Consider the following 18,656-nt stretch of genomic DNA (forward strand, 5'->3'; position numbering starts at 1 on the left):
TAGGAAATGTCGATTCCGAGACACGAATTAATCCTTTTATACTTATTCTATTTTATTTATTATATTGAAAATATCTATATATGTAATAAAACATGTGAATGCATTGCTCACAGGGAGATAAATGGACAAGTATTGTAGTATTGTAACCTATCACGTGGTACAGACGCACAATATCAGACGTTTAGCCGCAACGGAAATTACGTAAGGACATGAACGTTAGAAAAGAGGTCAAAGGTCGTATTCCCCTGCACACAGTCTCGGATGCTCGCCTCGCTTCGCACGCAATCTTCGCGTCTGCACGCCGTCAAACAGACGAGAACCGGCGACAGTAACTCAAGGGGAGTAACTCCCACTTCACACCTACACAGCCGTGACGTCACGTGCACTCACACCTGGCATAAACGCGGGCAGCCGTAACGACATGAAACACACAGGTGTCTACTGAATAGAGGAAAAACACGAAAGAGTTGTTACGACGCCCGTCGGGAGGTTATAATTGAGACTGTACTACCGCGAAAAAATAAATAAATAAAAAAATAAAATAAAAATTGCTGTTCGCGAGTGTGTCGTGCTGTTGCTTTTTACAAGTCGGTCTACGGGATCGTCACGCTCCTGCTCATCGCAATTAACAGCCAATTTTGTAATCAGAATGAGTGACTTGCAGGTTTGTAGCGCTTCTAGTGCCCTCACCACCTCAGTCGCCATCGCTGATGCTTTGTTTCCTTCAAATTCCCCTTCCTCATCACACGATGACAACAGATGAACCATACAAACGAAAACTTGACTGATTAATACCTTGCGTGATTGTTGCTGGACAATGTCACGTGGTCACGACACAGTTTGGAAAGTCGCTATCATCCTTATGATCTTAGCATGCTCGGAGTGAATAATATGAATAAAGTTTTTACATATATACAACCTTCTTCGTTGCTTTTTCTTTTCCTAAAAGATAAGGACCCATGTCACAGACTTTAACGAGGTTCCAACAGCCAATTTTTGTAATAAATGGAAACACTGACCAAGCATGCAGCTGTAGCCTCCAATAAATCTTTGCACCCAAGGTGAGGACAACACCTTTTTGGTACAGCAATGAAGTGACAGTGATGCATGCCAACGCAGGAGACCTCATGATGACCATGCCAGCTAGAACTTGAATCATAACAGCAAATACCAACGATGAATCGGTAAAAATGCTGAAATATGTGGCAGGTGTGGAACCGTTAATATGACAGACATAAAACATGACAAATATTCCGTTTTGGAAAATAAGGAAACAACAGAAATCGTTTTGTTCTTCGTACATCGCTTTGTCGCTCTGTATGCATGAAGTGCCATCTTGAAAAATGCTTGCAACTGCTGTACACTGATTGCATCTCTACAAATAGCCGTCCTAGGGGGCGCCGGCAGGAAGCTGTGAGCACGCGATGTGTCGCTACGAGTCCATGCAATGGTGAAATCCATTTGCAACAAAAACAGTTATTTCCGTGGGAAAGCCGATATCTCACTGTGAAAATTAGAAATCACGCAAGGGGAAACTTACCATATTCAAGAGGATAGACGCAAAGAAGGACCTATCGTGCTGCAGATAATTAAAATTAATGACGAACAAACTTTTAACTCTTCCTTTTCTGCCTGGTAGCCGTCATCCAACGGATGCTTGAGATTGTTATCCTCCGAGAATAGTGCGAAGAACGGTGAACCCTAGCCGGAAGACGTGAGCGTTGCACATTCTCCGTTATTTCCTCAATGGAATTGTAAACATTTAATACAACTGTTAATTATTCACGAATACAACGTTCTTTAAAGTGGTACCAGATTCACATCTCCATGTTTTTATTTAAAGGAAGCTTTGTTATCAAAACTTGAGCTCTTTCTTTCTGTCTGTCTTTCTCTCTCTGTCGCTTAAATCAAGCGCTGTACACAAGCCATGATGCACCTCCTATGTTTTGCTTGAATGTTCTTTGGCCTTTCAAAGACCATACGCAATGACTATCAAAATACGATAGTAAGAAAAAAAGAAAAGAGAAACAAAATAAGGAAAAGCAACCCCTGACAGCTTTCTGAACACGCTTGTTTTCGCACGAGTACCCAAACAAGAAAGTCCAAAGAGAAGATGAAGAGAGTGGATTTAACAATGGTACTTACACACAGGACTGTCTCCACCACGGCACACCTTCCCCTGCAGTGGATGTCACCTCTGCCGACTCACAAGTGCCGTGAGAAAACGGCAGACGCTGAGCTCCACGGAAACTACCGAAGGCTTACGGCTCCAGCCGAAGTGGATCCCGACTGCGTCCGAAGAATCCCCGACGCCAACTCGTAGGTACTCGCGATGGCCGTGTCGCCGGTGCCGGGAAGACTAATGCATATCTGAAATAAGAGAAACAGTGTGCAACAGTTTCACCGGGCGTTATCTCCAACCACGTGACATTTCTCAACTGGCTCACTGCGCATGTCATTACCATTTCATGACGAGACTTATCATGGTCTCACAGTCTTTTTTATTTCTTTTTTTTTTTTACAAGGAGTAAACTCTATTTCTCTGACCAACAAAACGTGGCGGCGTAATTAACGATCGTCGTAAATGAAGGACATGCTTTTTAAGACGTTGCTGCTTTTCGAGTTCATAAATAATTATTCCACAGACGCCCTACCTATCGTCTTAACTCCTCTCTTTGATCATCATCGGCGCCCGCTAGGGGGTATGTAGATGCGTTAGGGACATAAATATTTGTGAGGCGCACACGTCTGCGAAGGTCTATTTATGCAGCGTGCGACAAGATCTGACTGCAGCAAAAGCTGGCTGTTGTCTTCAGCAAGCACAGCTGCAGTCACTGCTTCGTGGGGAGATCGTACCTCCAAGGAGAGAGGGCGAGAAAGGGGGGTGAGGGGATGATGACTGGATGGTGGGGAAGGGACCCGCTGACAGAAAGCCAGAGAAGCAGACGACGGAGAGAATATACGTTAGGACACGGTGTAGATAGAGAGAAAGGCAAGAAATAAGGGGAGGAGAGAGAGAGAAAGAATTGTTAGTGATAAAAGGGTGGCATGGGAAGGATGATAACGCAGGACGGCGAGGTGGGCGTGGAGTGTAGCTGTACATAATACTCAGAAGTTGGGGAAAATGGGAAGAGACACTGGTTGACACAGAAGCGCACAGAAGGCGGATAAATATTTAGTGGATCATTGCACTGAACGTGTATTACAACCACGGTTATTTATTTTTACCCACAAAGTATTTGTAATTCGTCTCTGAATAAATTTCTTCTACTCCTTACTGTTCAGAACTATAAATATTACATATTACCAGTTTGATAGGACTGACGACTTCGAAGTATCAAAGATCATCGCGATGTTATGTAAAAAAAACAAAAAAAACTTTTTTTGAGCAGATGTGTAATCCATTTTTCATCTGCATGATTCTTTTTTTTATTGTTCTGGCTGGCTCGTATTCTTGCCTCTGCCACCCTCTTATCGCTGTGGTTCAAGGCCAAGAAAAGAACCCGGTTCTAGCCCTCAAACCTAACTTTGACAAGGTTGGAGGGGATTGAGCTTTGTCATCTACAGATCGGCAGCACGATCTCTCTTTATTCATTCCACTCTCTCGTCTTCACACACACACACCGCTTTGTCAGGATATAGCCTTAGCTGCTGGGTCGGCGTAAAACACAATTTCTTCCCCCCCAACCATTCCTCATTGGACCTCGCCTCTAACCACTCGACTATCCGCTCCCCCAAGTAAAGAGGGCGGCCCGTGGATAAACGGCTAGCGCCTGTGATCAGTATAGTGAAGGCTGGTTGTCCTGGGTTCAACTCTCGTCTCGGGCGCACTGTTTTTTCTCTATATCTGGCATCTATTTATAGGTCTGGCTGCTTCGCCGTGATATAACCTTAGTTGCTGGCTCGGCGTAAAACACCCCCCACACACACACACCCTAAGTAAAAGTAAACTTAAGTCCCATTTGGCCTCCAAGCGACTGACAATTCATTCTCTGCACGCAGCAGGGAAGCAGGGGCCGTGAGCTCACCTTAGGGAGAAAGTTAAAGTGTGACCTATTCTGACCTCACTTGATAATGACAGTTAAGCATCAGCATCAGTCTACAAGAGGACGACGAAAGGAAATACTGGTCATTATCAAATAAGGTCAGAATATTCACACTTTACCATTCTCCCCTAGCACACACCAAACATCTTACGCATCTTCATTCAGTCAGCACGATTCCCACCCTCAACTCACCCATTCCCAACTTACTCCAGAATCACATGTGCCGTTTCACCGAAGTATCACGTGACAGGGTCATCAGATTAGTTTGGTCTTAAGCTATATGCATTAGCGAACACTTTTTTTCTTCGCGGCGTTGCATTCTTTTCAATCCTACGTTGTCTGCGTAACGCTTGGCAATGAATGATGGCGGTTAGTACTGAAAAACACTCGGTAAATCTCGTAAAATATTCCACCATACGCAAACACAAAAACACGAATCTCCTGCGAGCTCCTTTTACCCTGGTGACGTCAATTTCCGGTTCGTTTCTCGGGCAGGAGGGCATGGAAGGTCCCTGGAGAAATTCGAAACTGTGGATGATTTAGTTCTCTGGAATAACGGGACGGGTGCCAAGACTGCTGCGAGGTCACCGACACCAGCTGCACAGCTCCGAGTGCACAGCTCCCGCAGCAGCCGGGTCACAGTTTTTAGGTCGGTCACATCAACTGCAAAGGTTTGCAAGACGATCTTTCTTTAAAACTACTAAAAACACACGGTTTGCACTGTTTTGACAGTCTTGTCTACCACTTTGACACATTTTTATGTACACATCATCTACAAGGTCAAGGAGGCACTTAGTTCAAGTTAAAGAACTACTGGAGAGCATTATTTTCTTTAATGATTAGGACAATCTCAATTTTCCCGCAACCTCGGTAGTTACGTTCTCAAGATATGTCCGTACAAAACATTACCTTGGACAGGAAGAGGTCAACAACAAAGATCATGATTGTACATGGATTTGTGAAGCCTCTTCCAATGGGAGAGGTGGGATGGGTAAAAAGGTAAAGGTCATCCCCTAACCTATTCAGGTCATTGGGGGGTGAGGTGTAGGAGACCTCACTTTTCTCGGGGCCAGCTTTACGTGAGGGAGGTGCCCATCTCCTCTGCCTTACCTTCCCTAACCCTCCAATGAGCCAGGTACCCATTCCCGCCAGCTGGGTCCGTTCGGACCCCACTTCTCTAACCACTCAGGTGGAAGAGCCGGATGATGTATTCACCTAGATGGTGGGGGGGGGGGATACTATTTAACCCAACAATTACAGAAAGAAGTGTTGCTCCCTCCCCCTAATAGTCCTTCAACAACAAGAGCATTAAAATACGGATAGTCTTGCGAAGGTGGGTGTCTTAAACTTGTTACACCTCACTCGAAACACAAAAACACCGCCACTTGATAAACGTGCAAAGGGATCTGGAAAAAGAGTTAACCTGATCTCCCGGGTTCAATCTGACCGATGAGTGTTCACAAACCACGGGCTCAACAATAGTTCTCTCAACAATCAAAAGCGAGCGGTGAGAGGCAGAGAGTTTGAATGGGAAGTGTGTGGGGAGGGTGGAGTTAGAGGGGAGGGTAGCTAAGAACAGCAAAAAAAAAAAAAAAAACGTTGAATATACTGAGTCATTAACCCTTTCTGCGCCTTCTAATCCACAGACCCCCAAACCCTCGAGACCTCTGCGCATGTGTAGACTCTTGTTTAGGCGGAAGTCCCCACCCGCCATTTCCGCTGCCTGCGTGAAACAGCAACACGTACTCTCGAGATCCCTATACTTAACTCTCCTTCCTTTCGTCTTTCCAAACTTAAAAAAAAAGCCAGTGGGGAAACAACACGCGTGCGACCACCGTAACAACAGGGTAAAAAAAACAACAATAACAATAGGTGTTGTAACGCGACTCCTCTTTCGTTCCTAAAATAGAAACTTGGATTCATTTACATCTTAAAGAGTAGAGAGGGCGTGTAGTTTCTTAAGCACTTCCAACTAATAAAAAAATAAAAGAAAAGATCGTTTACTTTTAAAAAGAGGGAAACTGCCGGTTCCAATGACATCTGCTGCAACTTTGACTGCTTGGAACATGTGGGACAGTAACGAGACGGGACTAGGTGATGCTCTATGGCCGGGTGGTGGTAGTGGTGGTGCAGCTTTGACAGGTTTTTTTTAAATTATTATTAAAGAACATTCCAGATATGAGGAGAAAAAGTTAAAAAAAAAGGGTCGGTCGGTCGCTCGGTCGTTCACTTTCACCCGATGCCGACGGCAAACAGTAATCATTTCCCCATCCAGTAAAGAGGGAGGAAGAACAAAAAACCAAAACAAAACAAAGTCACTCAAATATCACACTAGAAAAAACCAAAAGTCTGGCATGTGAGCTTTGGCCTCTCATAAAAGGAGAGGAAAACAACAAGGCCAAGAAAATGTCTGCCATGAAACTCCCGACGTCAGCACTTTGTTCAGGCAAGGAACTCAGCAACCAGACGATGCCTGCAAGCGTAGTGACGATGAAGCTAGATGATAATGCAGTTTGCAAAGTCATACCACGTTCCCCGGTGAACCACTCCCAGCTTGATCTGAACATTGCCTGATCAATGACCTGGCCAGGCCTGAGCTGACAAGAATACCTTTCCTGAAGACGATGTCCAGAATGACAAGCAGCCGGGAGGTTACACAATCTGATCAAACCCGTTACCACATCAGGCGACACCCCGAGGGGCCGGTAGTTAGGAAGCGAGGGTAACTCGTTGACCTGAGGGCAACATGGGGAACTTCAGGACAAGTTTCTTTTTTCGAAAATTACAAAGCAGTGTTCACACCCTGCGGTTGTTTAGTCCTGGAGTAGTGGTTATAAAGTGTCGGCGCAGGTGACTTGGAATAAAATAACATGAAGTAGTGTCCGCGGGGTCTGACATTGCTATAGAATTTCAAGAAACAAAACTCTTTTTCTCGAGTTCCCTTTTTGCCCTGGAGAAACCCATTACCCTCGTTTCGTAACAACGGCCTCGAGAGGTGGATAGTCGTTATCTAGATGAGGTTTGTGTGAATGCGCAGTATGAAAGCTCCGCGTGCAATAACAACATCGTCAAGCGGCAGTGTGATGATTACAATGACGAGGGTGCATGGTGCAGTGTATCCTACAAATAGACATCTTTCCTTACTTCATTTTTCAGTATTTACCCATTCATTTACAAATTATCCTTCTACAACCCATTCCCCATCTTGTCTACCTGCTCTCGCCTTTTAACCCTCTACTGTCTGTCGCACGAGCTCATACAACATCATCCCGTGGATCATCTGGATATAAGAACATTCTTGAAAACTACACTGGGTGTCAATTCCTTGCAGATAAATCCTTATTGACTAACTTATGTTTTAGAAAAATAATTATTATAAGCTAAACCTCAGGAAAGTGTTAAACTGATGTTGTAACAAAGAAAGATAACATGCACCGACACGCAAACCGAATAACAATTTCCCCCTAAATATTAACCCTTCATCTACTCCCTCTCTAGGTCTGTTCCTTTCATACATCATCACTCCCCTTGCTCTCTTCATACATCATCACTCCCCTTTACTCTCTTCATACATCATCACTCCCTTTACTCTCTTTATACATCATCACTCCCCTTGCTCTCTTCATACATCCTTACTCTCTTCATGCATCATCACTCCCCTTGCTCTCTTCATACATCCTTACTCTCTTCATACATCATCACTCCCCTTGCTCTCTCACCTAAAGAGTTCTTGTTCGATCGAAAACTGGATCGGCACTAAGGGACCGAGGGAGCGGCGGGCTGGCGCTGGTTACAGAAGTGTAAGCCCCTGGGTATCTCTCTGACCCAGACTATCCACCCTGTCTGGTCACTTGCAGCTGCACGCCACGCAGTTCTTATCAAAACACATCAATATTCTCCTTTGTTGCTTGCTTTTTGCGAAATGGGATATCCAAAATAGTCAGATAATGTGAAAAGGGTATAAAAACACATATGGAGATTTTTCTCCTCCCTCACCGCCTCGAAGAAAGGAAAGGAAATGAGAAACCGATGTAGAACTGGAGGTGATGGCTTGCTGAGAGTTTCCGTCTTTTTCTTGTTTGTGACAAAAGTTGTGTCTGCTTGGAAATTAGCATCATTTCCAAAGTGCATGAACTAACTCTTTCTCCAAGTCAAGTCTTTTATAAAACCTGACAAAGTGACATTTATTGACTGAATCAAAGTAAAGTCAGCAACAAACCCACTGAAAAATGTCAAGCTTTGATTGTAAGCTCATGCTACTATATCATTGAGTTTATTTCTTTTTTAAAAAAACTAGTTTCTTCACACACGATTATCATGCCATGATTTTTTTATTTATTTACTTATTAATGTATAATCTCACAATCTCCAGTTTAGGCCAAACCGTTTTGCATCCTACCATCACCATCGTGCGTGTACCTTCTGTGAACGATGAAGTTGAGATGATTTTCTCGAAAGTGAAGGAAGGGAAGAATGTTTATCCAGTCTTCTACCAAGACTGAACAAAAACAGTCAGCTGGGGAGACTGCAGACTCAACCTCCTCTCACAAAACCTCTCGGCACACTTGCCAAACGGAGCTGATAAGTATCTGCGTCCAGTTTGTAAACAATGATATCGCCAGGATCGTGTCCCGCGTGTCAGCTGATCCCACGTATCGAATGTATCGGTGTATCGGAGCTCGCGTATCGGTGTATCGGAGTTCGCGACGTGAATTAATGGCGGCCAACGACTCCTAACGGCCGGCATCCATTAACAAGCCGAGCTACGCGAGTTCCAGCCAATCGGGGCGGTCCGTTTATTTATTTACTGGTCTGCCGCTGTCCTTGACCTCAATGGTGGCATCAGGTGATTGACCAGGTCTAACAACAACAACAATGCCAAAAACAACAAATCGAGTTCACGCGTTTTTTAAACTTTGAATAGGTTTCCCACTTCCAGCCTCCACATACCAGTCTACAGACAGGCCAAGACTCCAATGTAGGGCACATGCCACGATATTTTTAGCACGGAAAAAAGAGAGAGATAAGACTCATTTTTGCATGTTAGTTTGTAGAGCAAAGTTTTTGTGTGACATAGTGCGGTCCGGGCTACTGTTGGTGTCAGTGTCTTTGTATTGACAATACCTCCAAAATAGTCAAAAACTATTTATTTCTGTAAGCCACCAAAAATAAATGAATAAAAATCCTTATTTAGAAACTAGTAAACTATTGGATTTGCTCCTCTCGACTCTTTTTCGGCGTTCGGAAAGAGTAGTGAAGTATTTCCCTTCCAATTTCCTTCCCTGCTTCTCTCAGTGATGCAAACATTAACCCTTTGAGATATGGACTAAAGTCCTAATGACCAAGAATTCACTTACGTCTTCTACCCGAAAGGGAGTAAACTCCTTCTGTAATTATCCCTTTGTGATTAAAAGGTCACAAGTGCGCGTGTCAGTAAATCTAGCTCTACAGCCACCCACGGGTATGCTACGTTCACACACACACCACAGGCGCCCCCTCCCACACACACGCGCACGCACACGCACACGCACACGCACACACACACACGCACGCACACACACAAGGATTAGCGTCAAAGCGTGAAACCTTCCAAGTGCCAGGAGGTTCCATTGTACTGGTCAAGGTATTGTCCATGTCGGCAAACAAGTGTTGCCATGGTCCAACGTATTGACAAAATCTCTAATGTCCCCTGGTGTTCGCACACAAAAAAAAAAAAAAAAAAATGCTCCGTGTGACCTCCACACCCAGCTTTGCCAAGGGTTCGGAGACATTTGCTCGGGTCAAGACATGGCCTAAAGGCATGCTGATTAGTCTTACATAAGTAAATTTGAAAAAAAAAAACGAGTAAAATATGTAAATGCATAAGTAAGCTGCTCATATTACAAGACTGACAAACTGATGAAGTGGACAGGAGGGAAGGCAGGGGGGTAAAATGTCAGACTATCCAAATATTTGCATATGCTCCAAGCTTAAGTCTCGGCCACGTGCCACGAGCTGGTGACCCGCACCCTGTACAAGAGGTGCTTTAGTTTTATTGCGCGCGTGTGAGCGGACAGGTGTGACCCCCATGACAAGCCTTGACCTTTGACACTCTCACCCACTGTAGCTTATCTCGGTGCTGCCAGAGCCTTTTGCTCCGTGCAAGATCGCATGGCGAGCCTTCGTCCTTGTCGTCTACTTAGTCGACTCGAGATACTGACCTTTCGCTTACGACCTTTTGAACCACGCCCACTTTGGTGAACGTCAATTCCACTTTAATGAATTTAAGTTAACTCCCTTGACCTGTAGTGAGAAACTAGTGACAACAGTACTATAGAAACATAACATTAAAATCTGCTAGAAGTCTTAAAACAAAAAAAACAAATTGAATGAAGAATAAGGAGTGAATGTTTGCTACAAGTCATTGTACACACTATATGATATACACTATGTACTATACAGCACTGCTGCTCTAGGTCTCCAGGCTGCTGTTTATCAGAGCTTCTGTCGCACAAATGCTAGCAATAAAACAATGCCCTGGTTAGAAGGTACAACTATCAGTCCCTCTACGTGGTCAGTTTGCGACTCATAGAGATAATCTTTGCAAGAATACACTTTAGTTACATATCGACAGGTTAAATTCTTTCTCTCTCTCTGTGGAAATGCTCAGTGATGTGCAGTCCCGAGCAGTGTTGTATCCGCCCTCCCAGCAGCACGATCAAAAACAAGGTTTGGGTTCTCCCTTTCTTTTTCTCTGATTACACTGTGTTCCACCGACAACATTCGTCGCTAGGGAAAGAGAGCAGCGTCAAAGATAAACGGAAAGATAAAAAGAGATAAATAAAGACAAGGAAGCAACGAAAACTCTTACCCATTCCCACCCACCTTACCCCCCCGAAAACACACACAAACACACACACATGGCGACAGCTGACATAAAAGGGACATGAAGTGTAGGAGCAAATCTTGGGATTGGACTTTGACAAGTCCACACTTGCCGACAATGTCCGGTCCGAGACCATGATGTCTGTCTGTGTTCACCTGTAGCCTTGAAGCTGGTCACTGCTACCCACCCTTGATCTCTACAATTCTCCTCCTATTTCCCTCATATCTTCAGTGAGTGAGTGACAGGGGAGAGAATGTTGTTACATCAGTGATCAAGATGGGTTACAGGATACGAGCTCAAGGAGACGAGCATCACCACAGTCCGGTCGGCAGTGATTATGCAAGTTTGTAATCTTTCCGCAAGGTTTGACATCTTGGGAGACTGATTCACTTCTCATTATCAGCATCAGCCATGACATTGTTATTTCCTTTGCTTCTCCTAAATCCATCACAACGGATGCCCGGTGTAGGTGTCGGCCCGGGCCTGCCACAGATGAAAATCTTTAGAGATGCGATATACTGTAGTGCTAACTGTGTAGGAAGACTTGTTAGCTAATCAGAAAATAAAGGTGATAAGTGGAGGTCTCCATCTTTTGAATCTTACCACGACAGCAAGCACTACTTTACCGGAAAACACGATGCACTAAACCAGGGGAGGGCAATTAATTTTCCCAAGGGGCCGCATGAGAAATTGGGATGTTTTTAGAGGGCCGGACTAATATAGTTAACTCAGTTTTACCCAATACTGTATATATATATATACTGGCGGGCGGGCCAGCGGGCGGGCCAGCGGGCGGGCCGGATGCGGCCCGCGGGCCGCCCCTTGCCCAGGTCTGCACTAAACCTTCCAACGACCACAGAACGATTTAATTATAAAGATTACAAGAACTGGTGTTCTTACTCTCATGTTGTGAATTGCAAAGCAAATGATCGTAGGCCATATCGGCAATCTTCTTTCCGACAAACTGAACTGTCTGCAGCTGTTCCAGACAGAAGACATGGCAAAAGAAACAAAACGAATAACCTAAAAAAAAAAAAAATAGTGCGGAAAGGGAAATGCATCCGAAAGAGTGAAAAACAAAATTCTTGCTCCGTTTCTCTCTCCGGGAAAGCCGACATGACCGGAGTAATGATCGCAAGGACAGTCGGTCTGTGTATACGCGCGCATGCGACAGAGAGATAGAGAGAGGGTGAGCGAGAAGAGATAAGATTGTGTACACAAACACTTTCTTCATCATGAAGTCTACTCACGCTCTATATAGTAGCGTGTAAAACAGCGATCGGACAGGAATCCGATGTCGATTTACGCGCATTGTTTTCGCTGGGAATGATGGATGGACGGATGGGCGGATGGGCAGACGGCTATAGCGCGGTGACCCGATCAGTCGGTCTAGAGGTCAGCGAAGATATCAACACAGAGTCTCATCACAAGACAAGGTGCCAGCGAGCGACCAATCAATATCACTTACCATTCAGGGTGCATCCTATGTCTGACCCCCCGGCCTCATCCCCCTCCACCCTGTTGCTCCCTCCCCCTCCCCCCGTCTTATCGCTGGACCCGCAGAGTTGTGTCCGCCTGTCGCCAGCGGGACTAGCCAAGCGCTGCGCATGACTGTCCGGAAATAACCTCTCCTGTATGCGCCGAGATCAATGCGCGGTTATTACTCGGATAAAAAGTGATTACTTGCACGGTGCGGTCACACCGATACGCCACGAGGTCTAGACTGGCCGGACAAGGATGCTTTGGGAGGACAAGGTGATGGTGGGAATTTTTTTCTTAGGGGTGTTGAGTAGGGTAGGCTTCAGCGGCTGTGGGGTTTGGTATCACGGATGAGGAGGAATACAATGTTGATGAAAGAGAAAGATAAATAGTTGAAACTTAAGTTCCTGTAGGCAGGAAAAGTTTTTAACTCGAGATTTTCTTATAGGAAGCCTGTGAACACAAGGAAACAACAGAGGGCAAGCAGAAAAGAGAAGAAGGGACGAAGGATGATATATATATATATCGGTTCTGACATAACATTTGATCCTCCGACATTTTTCCTGAAACCTTTTCCCACGTTTGTATCTGTGTATGTGAGTGAGAGAGAGTGTAGTATGTGAACGTGCATGTATTTCAGTGTGTGTGTGTGCACATGAGTATGTGTTAATGTTTGTACAAGTATACATGTCACGATTTCAATACCTACCTAAAACAGTTAATAAAAAAGTCACTTTTCTGACATAATTTTTCTCTATTAACTTATTTCTTAAGCAAAAACTCGTTTGTTCGTTTTGGTCAAGCATGAATACATTTACTTCGTATGTCGAAGCAAAATAATGGTCCTGAATGCAGAATATAGCAGGTTGACGATACCCTTGGGGAACATGTGCACGTTCGAGACCTACAACACGTGATGATAATGTGCCGTTGTCCGCCACGCCTCATTACCCACCGATAATGTGTACCCACAAGTCCATTAAGTGTCCCGACAGCGACACATACCTGCCGAAGGTTAACCCCCGACCGATAATAACCAGCATTCTGTGCACTTTTCACCACAGCTGACCTTTGACGACGAAAATGTAAATAACGGAATACAAAAAAAAAAAAAAAAGAGAAACTCATTAAGTCCATGTCGTAGAGAGGACAGCTGTTGCCGCCAGGTACTCTAACTTCCATATTCATCGCAGGTTGGGCGTTGTGCAGACCAGTAAAATCCTGAGTCGACTGAAACTCTGACTGACATCTGAGTGAAATTAAGACAGTTGGGGTGAGCGACAGTTGAGTTAGTGCTTTTGAAATAAGACGTTAGATCGATAGGTCTTTCTTGTGAAGCCCTCCTCCCATCTCCCCCTTCTCCAGAGATCACGTTGTGATGAGCGAGAAGAAAGGTTAAGAGTGTGTGTTGGTTAGTGCGTGGTTGATAAAGCTGGCAAGCAGGCAGGCACGTGGAAACCTAGTTGACCTTACCATGAGTAGATTAATACCTACAGGGATGGAGGCAGACAGAGCTACCCCCCACACTACCTGGTGGGCTATCACTCGGTGACACCTGTGCCGCGCTGGGTTTAAACGCTAATCGCGCTGATCGCGGCCGCAGCAAGCGATCGAATCTCGTCACAGAACTTTCCGACGACAACAACAGCGGGCAGCGAATGGAGGTGGGAAAAAAAAGCTGCAGCCAGTCAGTGGACCTAGTGCCAGAACAATCAGGCATCGCTGGGCTTCAGCCAGTCTCCAAGCACTGACAGGCATTCACACATACTTGTTCAGACATAGCAAACGCACAGGGCAAAGATCTGTCTCATGCTAAAGATTGTTTTTTTTTTCATGTTGTAAATTGTATATATATATACACACACGCACAGAGATTACACATACAGTCATTCAGCTATGGCTAAGATGGCGACTCGAACCAATGACTAGGTTGTTGTTCATCACACGGACTAGCTGCTGATAGAGAGAGCATCTTGGTACTGTGTCACCTGTTCTGTATTTTAAGTGAATTAGTATTTATTATTATGCTGTATGGTTGTGAACTCCCATTAACTGACAGTTAGTTTGCAAACTGTGGTTTCAAACTTCATCTTTGTACCCCTCACCCGCCACCCACACCCCGCTATCATCTCGCATCACCCGGGGTTCGTGTCGCCCCACACTGATAGCTGCACGAGGTTCTAGGACTGGAGCTGGTTCAGTTCAAAGCGGGATATAAGCTCTATGACTTATAAAAAATGGATTAAATTGTTTTCTCAACAAGTAATTAAAACTGCAGCTAAAGTTAATTAGTGTACGTACATTATTTTTCTTTTTCGTTTTCAGCACACGCGGTGTTCGGTTGCCGCCATGTGATGCTCTCCACTCAGTCTGCGATCTTCGTCACGTGCACAACACTCGCCCAGTGCACGCGGCCTACAGAAAAAGTCTTCAGCCTAAACGTGGCATTCGGTGCTGAAGAGAAGCGGAATGATTTCTGTGTACCGCAATAATTGTTATAGTTTATGTCTCTATGCAAATACCTCGATATGTATGCCAACGCGTGTGTGTATGTGTTCGTGAATGTCCGTCCGTGGATGAATACAATTTTCTTCATTTATGACAGTAAGACAATGATTCTGTTTACGTTTTAAAAGTCGTACCGTTTTGATTATAATATATTTATATAGTCAGTTTCTAGAACTTTCCCTGGAAGACAAACCGATCAGGAGACAAATAAAATGATAGCAACACAATCTTGCATCATCATCACCATCGTGATGATGATGATAATGATACAAACTAATATCGTCTTCTCAATGTTAGAAGTATATACTTGTCTAACATTTAACTAAATACCAATCTAATCACAAATCCGACATAGAAAAGAAGAGGAAAGGAAGAAGTAAAAGAATAGCGGAGGACCTGGCGACACGCTGTGATTCGGAACTATACAATCATGATGATGATGATGAGAAAGAGAAGAGAGGTTGGTGTGAATGACACGGATCAAATATCTTCTATTTTCAAAACCGTGGTGATGAAGAATGTCTACCTGTATGTCAACCTGTTCAAAACAGGTGCCTTTGTAGTGACCCGCGATCGACCCGGCGCTGCACGCGAAGGCTTGGGAGTGACTCTGCCGCCGAGGGTCTCCGAGTGATGATGTAACCTCAGCAGCTGAGCCTACAGTCGGGGAAGATGCTGGCTAATCATCCCCCCTACTCCCCTGTCAGTGGTGGTCACAGCTAGAGTTCCTCGTGCGAACACATCCCCGCAAGAAAACACACACACACCACGACACCACCACCACCACCAGCGTTCACTGTTCACTTACCAGCGACCGCGCGTGCACACACCCACACACACGCACCTCGCTCGTCCGGAGAAGGCGCAGAGCCTGTCGCCTGCACGTCGCCGCACAGCACACACGTGCTTTCCGCGCGTCAAGTCCGCCGCAAGTCCTGTGACTGACGGCGGCGGGCTCCAGCACTGCGTACTAGTCGCCTCAGCATCAGCACCCAACGCCAGCGCTTGTTGGGCCAGCAGTGATTGTCTGTCACCCTGGACTCCATACCCACCCTTACTTCACTCCACCCCTACCCCACATTCTCTCTCTCTTATTTCTCCATCTCACTTCACACGCACAGCGCCGCAGCGACACTCCACTTCACGCATGCGTCAGGACTAACCTTGAATCGTCGGCGTTCGTAGTCCCTGCGTGACGCTGGAGAAGAATTCCCCTCCACACATACACACACTCTCCAACGCATTGAGTGCTCCACGCTCGCCCCGATACCCACACACACACAGTTTGCCACAGGTTATTTGAATAAACGTCGAGGCCTTGACAGCAATGACCAATCACAGCCAACGCCAGCCTGTGACGTCAGCAGCGTCATTCAAAGCAGGGACGTCGTCAGGCTGGATGGCCATGGCGTCAGCGTTGCGAGGGTGGGGGTGGGAGATCGGGGTGGAGACTTGGACAGATATGGCAGGGAGACAGGGAGAGGGAACGGATGGCAAAGCAAATGCTTGGCTGAGGAGGCAGCAGCGATAAAAGGTAAAACTGACGAAGCAGCCATGTTCGAACGAGGGGGAGGTAACTCAAGTAGTGCGAAAAACCGGAGTCTTTCGTCCTTTTGGCGCTGGAGTTAGGTGAGGGAGGCACAGGGTCACACTACTTTATCCAAGTGTTTATAATTCACGTTTGGAATAACAAGCGCCGATGCCTGTAGTCTGCTACTGGATTGTGGGAGCCGGATGTTCAACCTTGTGTCCACTGGTCAGACGTGTGGCCACCGCATCTGGGAATCAACATCCACGAGATTTTCCAAAAACACAGGTAGAAGCCAATGAGCCCGTGCTCGCACGTGCATGCGAACAAGCGAAGGTAGAAAATGCCGGCTTGGCTGCTCAGTCTCTGACAATCCAGAGATCGATCAGAGCTTTTCACACTCATGAAAATCCGCGGATTGACACTCGACCACACAAGCAGCAGTTGCACCCTCCCACAACGAGGGCCAACGGTAGGACAATCACGGTTCACAGCTCCAGTCGGACAAACCAATTATCCGCAGGCATAGTTGTTTATTTAGTTTGTCTCCTCCCACTATCTCTCTCCCTCCAAGAATGTGGCAATCGATGTCTGTCACGTAAACCACAGCTGTGACGTCAAGGGCATACAAGAACGTTGTTACGAGAACGTCACAGTCGAGACAGTATCACAGCAAACATGTTGCAAATGTGTTGACAACAAACGTGTTGCTACTGTGTTCACATCCAGACGAACAAGAAGGTTCCTTTCCGGTCCAAGATTAAATCGCTGGCGTGACTCTGCTCTGTGGCCGTACGAACACCAGCTGGATGTCTCTGTCAGTTAATTACCCTTTACAACAAATTGCTTCCGCGAAACGCAGGACCCTTGAAGGTACAAAAATTCCTCCTTGAAGCAGTCTTTGCCTAGAAGCTTTTGCAATCTTACGCTTCTCGAAATTCAGAGGTTAACAAAGGGTAACATGGTCACGGAGATGTCTTTTGGTCCTGAAGTCAGTTCATGGGATGAATGAAATCCACCGGCAACAGAAATCATCAAAATTGCTGCTGAAGACGGTGACAAGGTTAATTAAAAATAAACCTGAAGCAGAAATTTCCGAGATGAACGATGGGTGAATCAGTTTCTTCAAATAACTTTTTATTAGACGAATGATCTCTGTCCTCACTGTAGACGCACCCGAGATGTCAGTGCATACCCGTGAGTCGCCAAGATTGTATCAGTGTATTTTTACATCAACAATCGGTGCTGTGGTTTCCCTTGTCTGTAAACAGTACCTCTGTTGCTCACCCACTGCCCTACAACCGTGAATGCTGAAAAGGTTTTTTCGGGATTCAGAAGCAGATGTTCCTCCGTAACAGACCCAGCGTCTTCTCTTTCTACAATCGTATTATAGTCCATTTTTTTCGATCGGTTTAACAGGAACAACCTTGCGGATGAGAAGGAAAAAAAAAACTCTTTTGAGGAGATGTCGCAAGTAAACACAAATAACCCAGTTCGATTAATAACAGAGAGACTCTTTCTGTAACAAGTTGGAGAATCCGACATCGATTAGTTCATTGTTACGAGACACCAGACGACAGACCGTTGCACAAAGGGAAAGCGAGTGAGATGGTGGGGAAGTAGGTTGGGGGGAAATTTTTTTAAAATACAATCAAATGTGTACAATTCTCCCATCCAGTAATGCAGACGAATGAGAAAGAGAATTGTGTGCTTCTCCAATCAACCCACTAGAAAAACACTCGGACTTAACATTATTGAAGCAAGCGCTTGCGTGAAGAGCTCAGGCATCCAATAATCGCAATCCGTGGCCACCAAAGAGGACAAACCTTGCACACGTCACAAGTGTCAAAGGTCTCCTTGCACGCGAAGACTTGGCAGCGGTGAGTGAGCAGTCATCACACCAAGACTGAGGCGAGAGGCGGCGAGAACTGGACCCAACGGTCCTCCGGCCGGGACCAGGAGCGAAGCACGAGCATGCAGCGGGCCTGTGCGTGGCTGCAAGGTGTCGGTCGTGGTGCTGGATGCTGCTGGTGCAAATGGCAGTGATATAAGTAGACTTGCCGCGGCCGTTGCTGGCGTCGGCACATTGATTCAGCTCCTCGCTAACAGCGTGCGGGCCGTCAGGCGGCAAGGGACAGAAGCTGAGAGGAGGCTGGCAGAATAGCTTCCCTTTGCAGTCACTGCCCTTCTCCTCCTTGACAAGCTCTTCTGAATGCAATCAGCCTCACAA

The 18,656-nt window shown here is 45.7% G+C and overlaps 1 long non-coding RNA gene across 4 annotated transcripts in view; it reads right to left on the reverse strand.

Annotated features, from left to right (window-relative positions):
• Window positions 1–18,656, reverse strand: part of LOC112558187 — a 43,462-nt gene extending 24,806 nt beyond the window's left edge. The window contains exons 1-2 of one of the 4 annotated variants that reach the window (XR_003098101.1): window positions 16,062–18,656; window positions 2,146–2,370 (exon numbers count right to left, since the gene is read on the reverse strand). This is a non-coding gene — a long non-coding RNA (uncharacterized LOC112558187). The other 3 variants (XR_003098118.1, XR_003098109.1, XR_003098094.1) reach the window with 3 other exon arrangements.

The sequence above is a fragment of the Pomacea canaliculata genome, linkage group LG1 (assembly GCF_003073045.1).
Source record: "Pomacea canaliculata isolate SZHN2017 linkage group LG1, ASM307304v1, whole genome shotgun sequence".
NCBI lineage: Eukaryota > Metazoa > Mollusca > Gastropoda > Architaenioglossa > Ampullariidae > Pomacea > Pomacea canaliculata.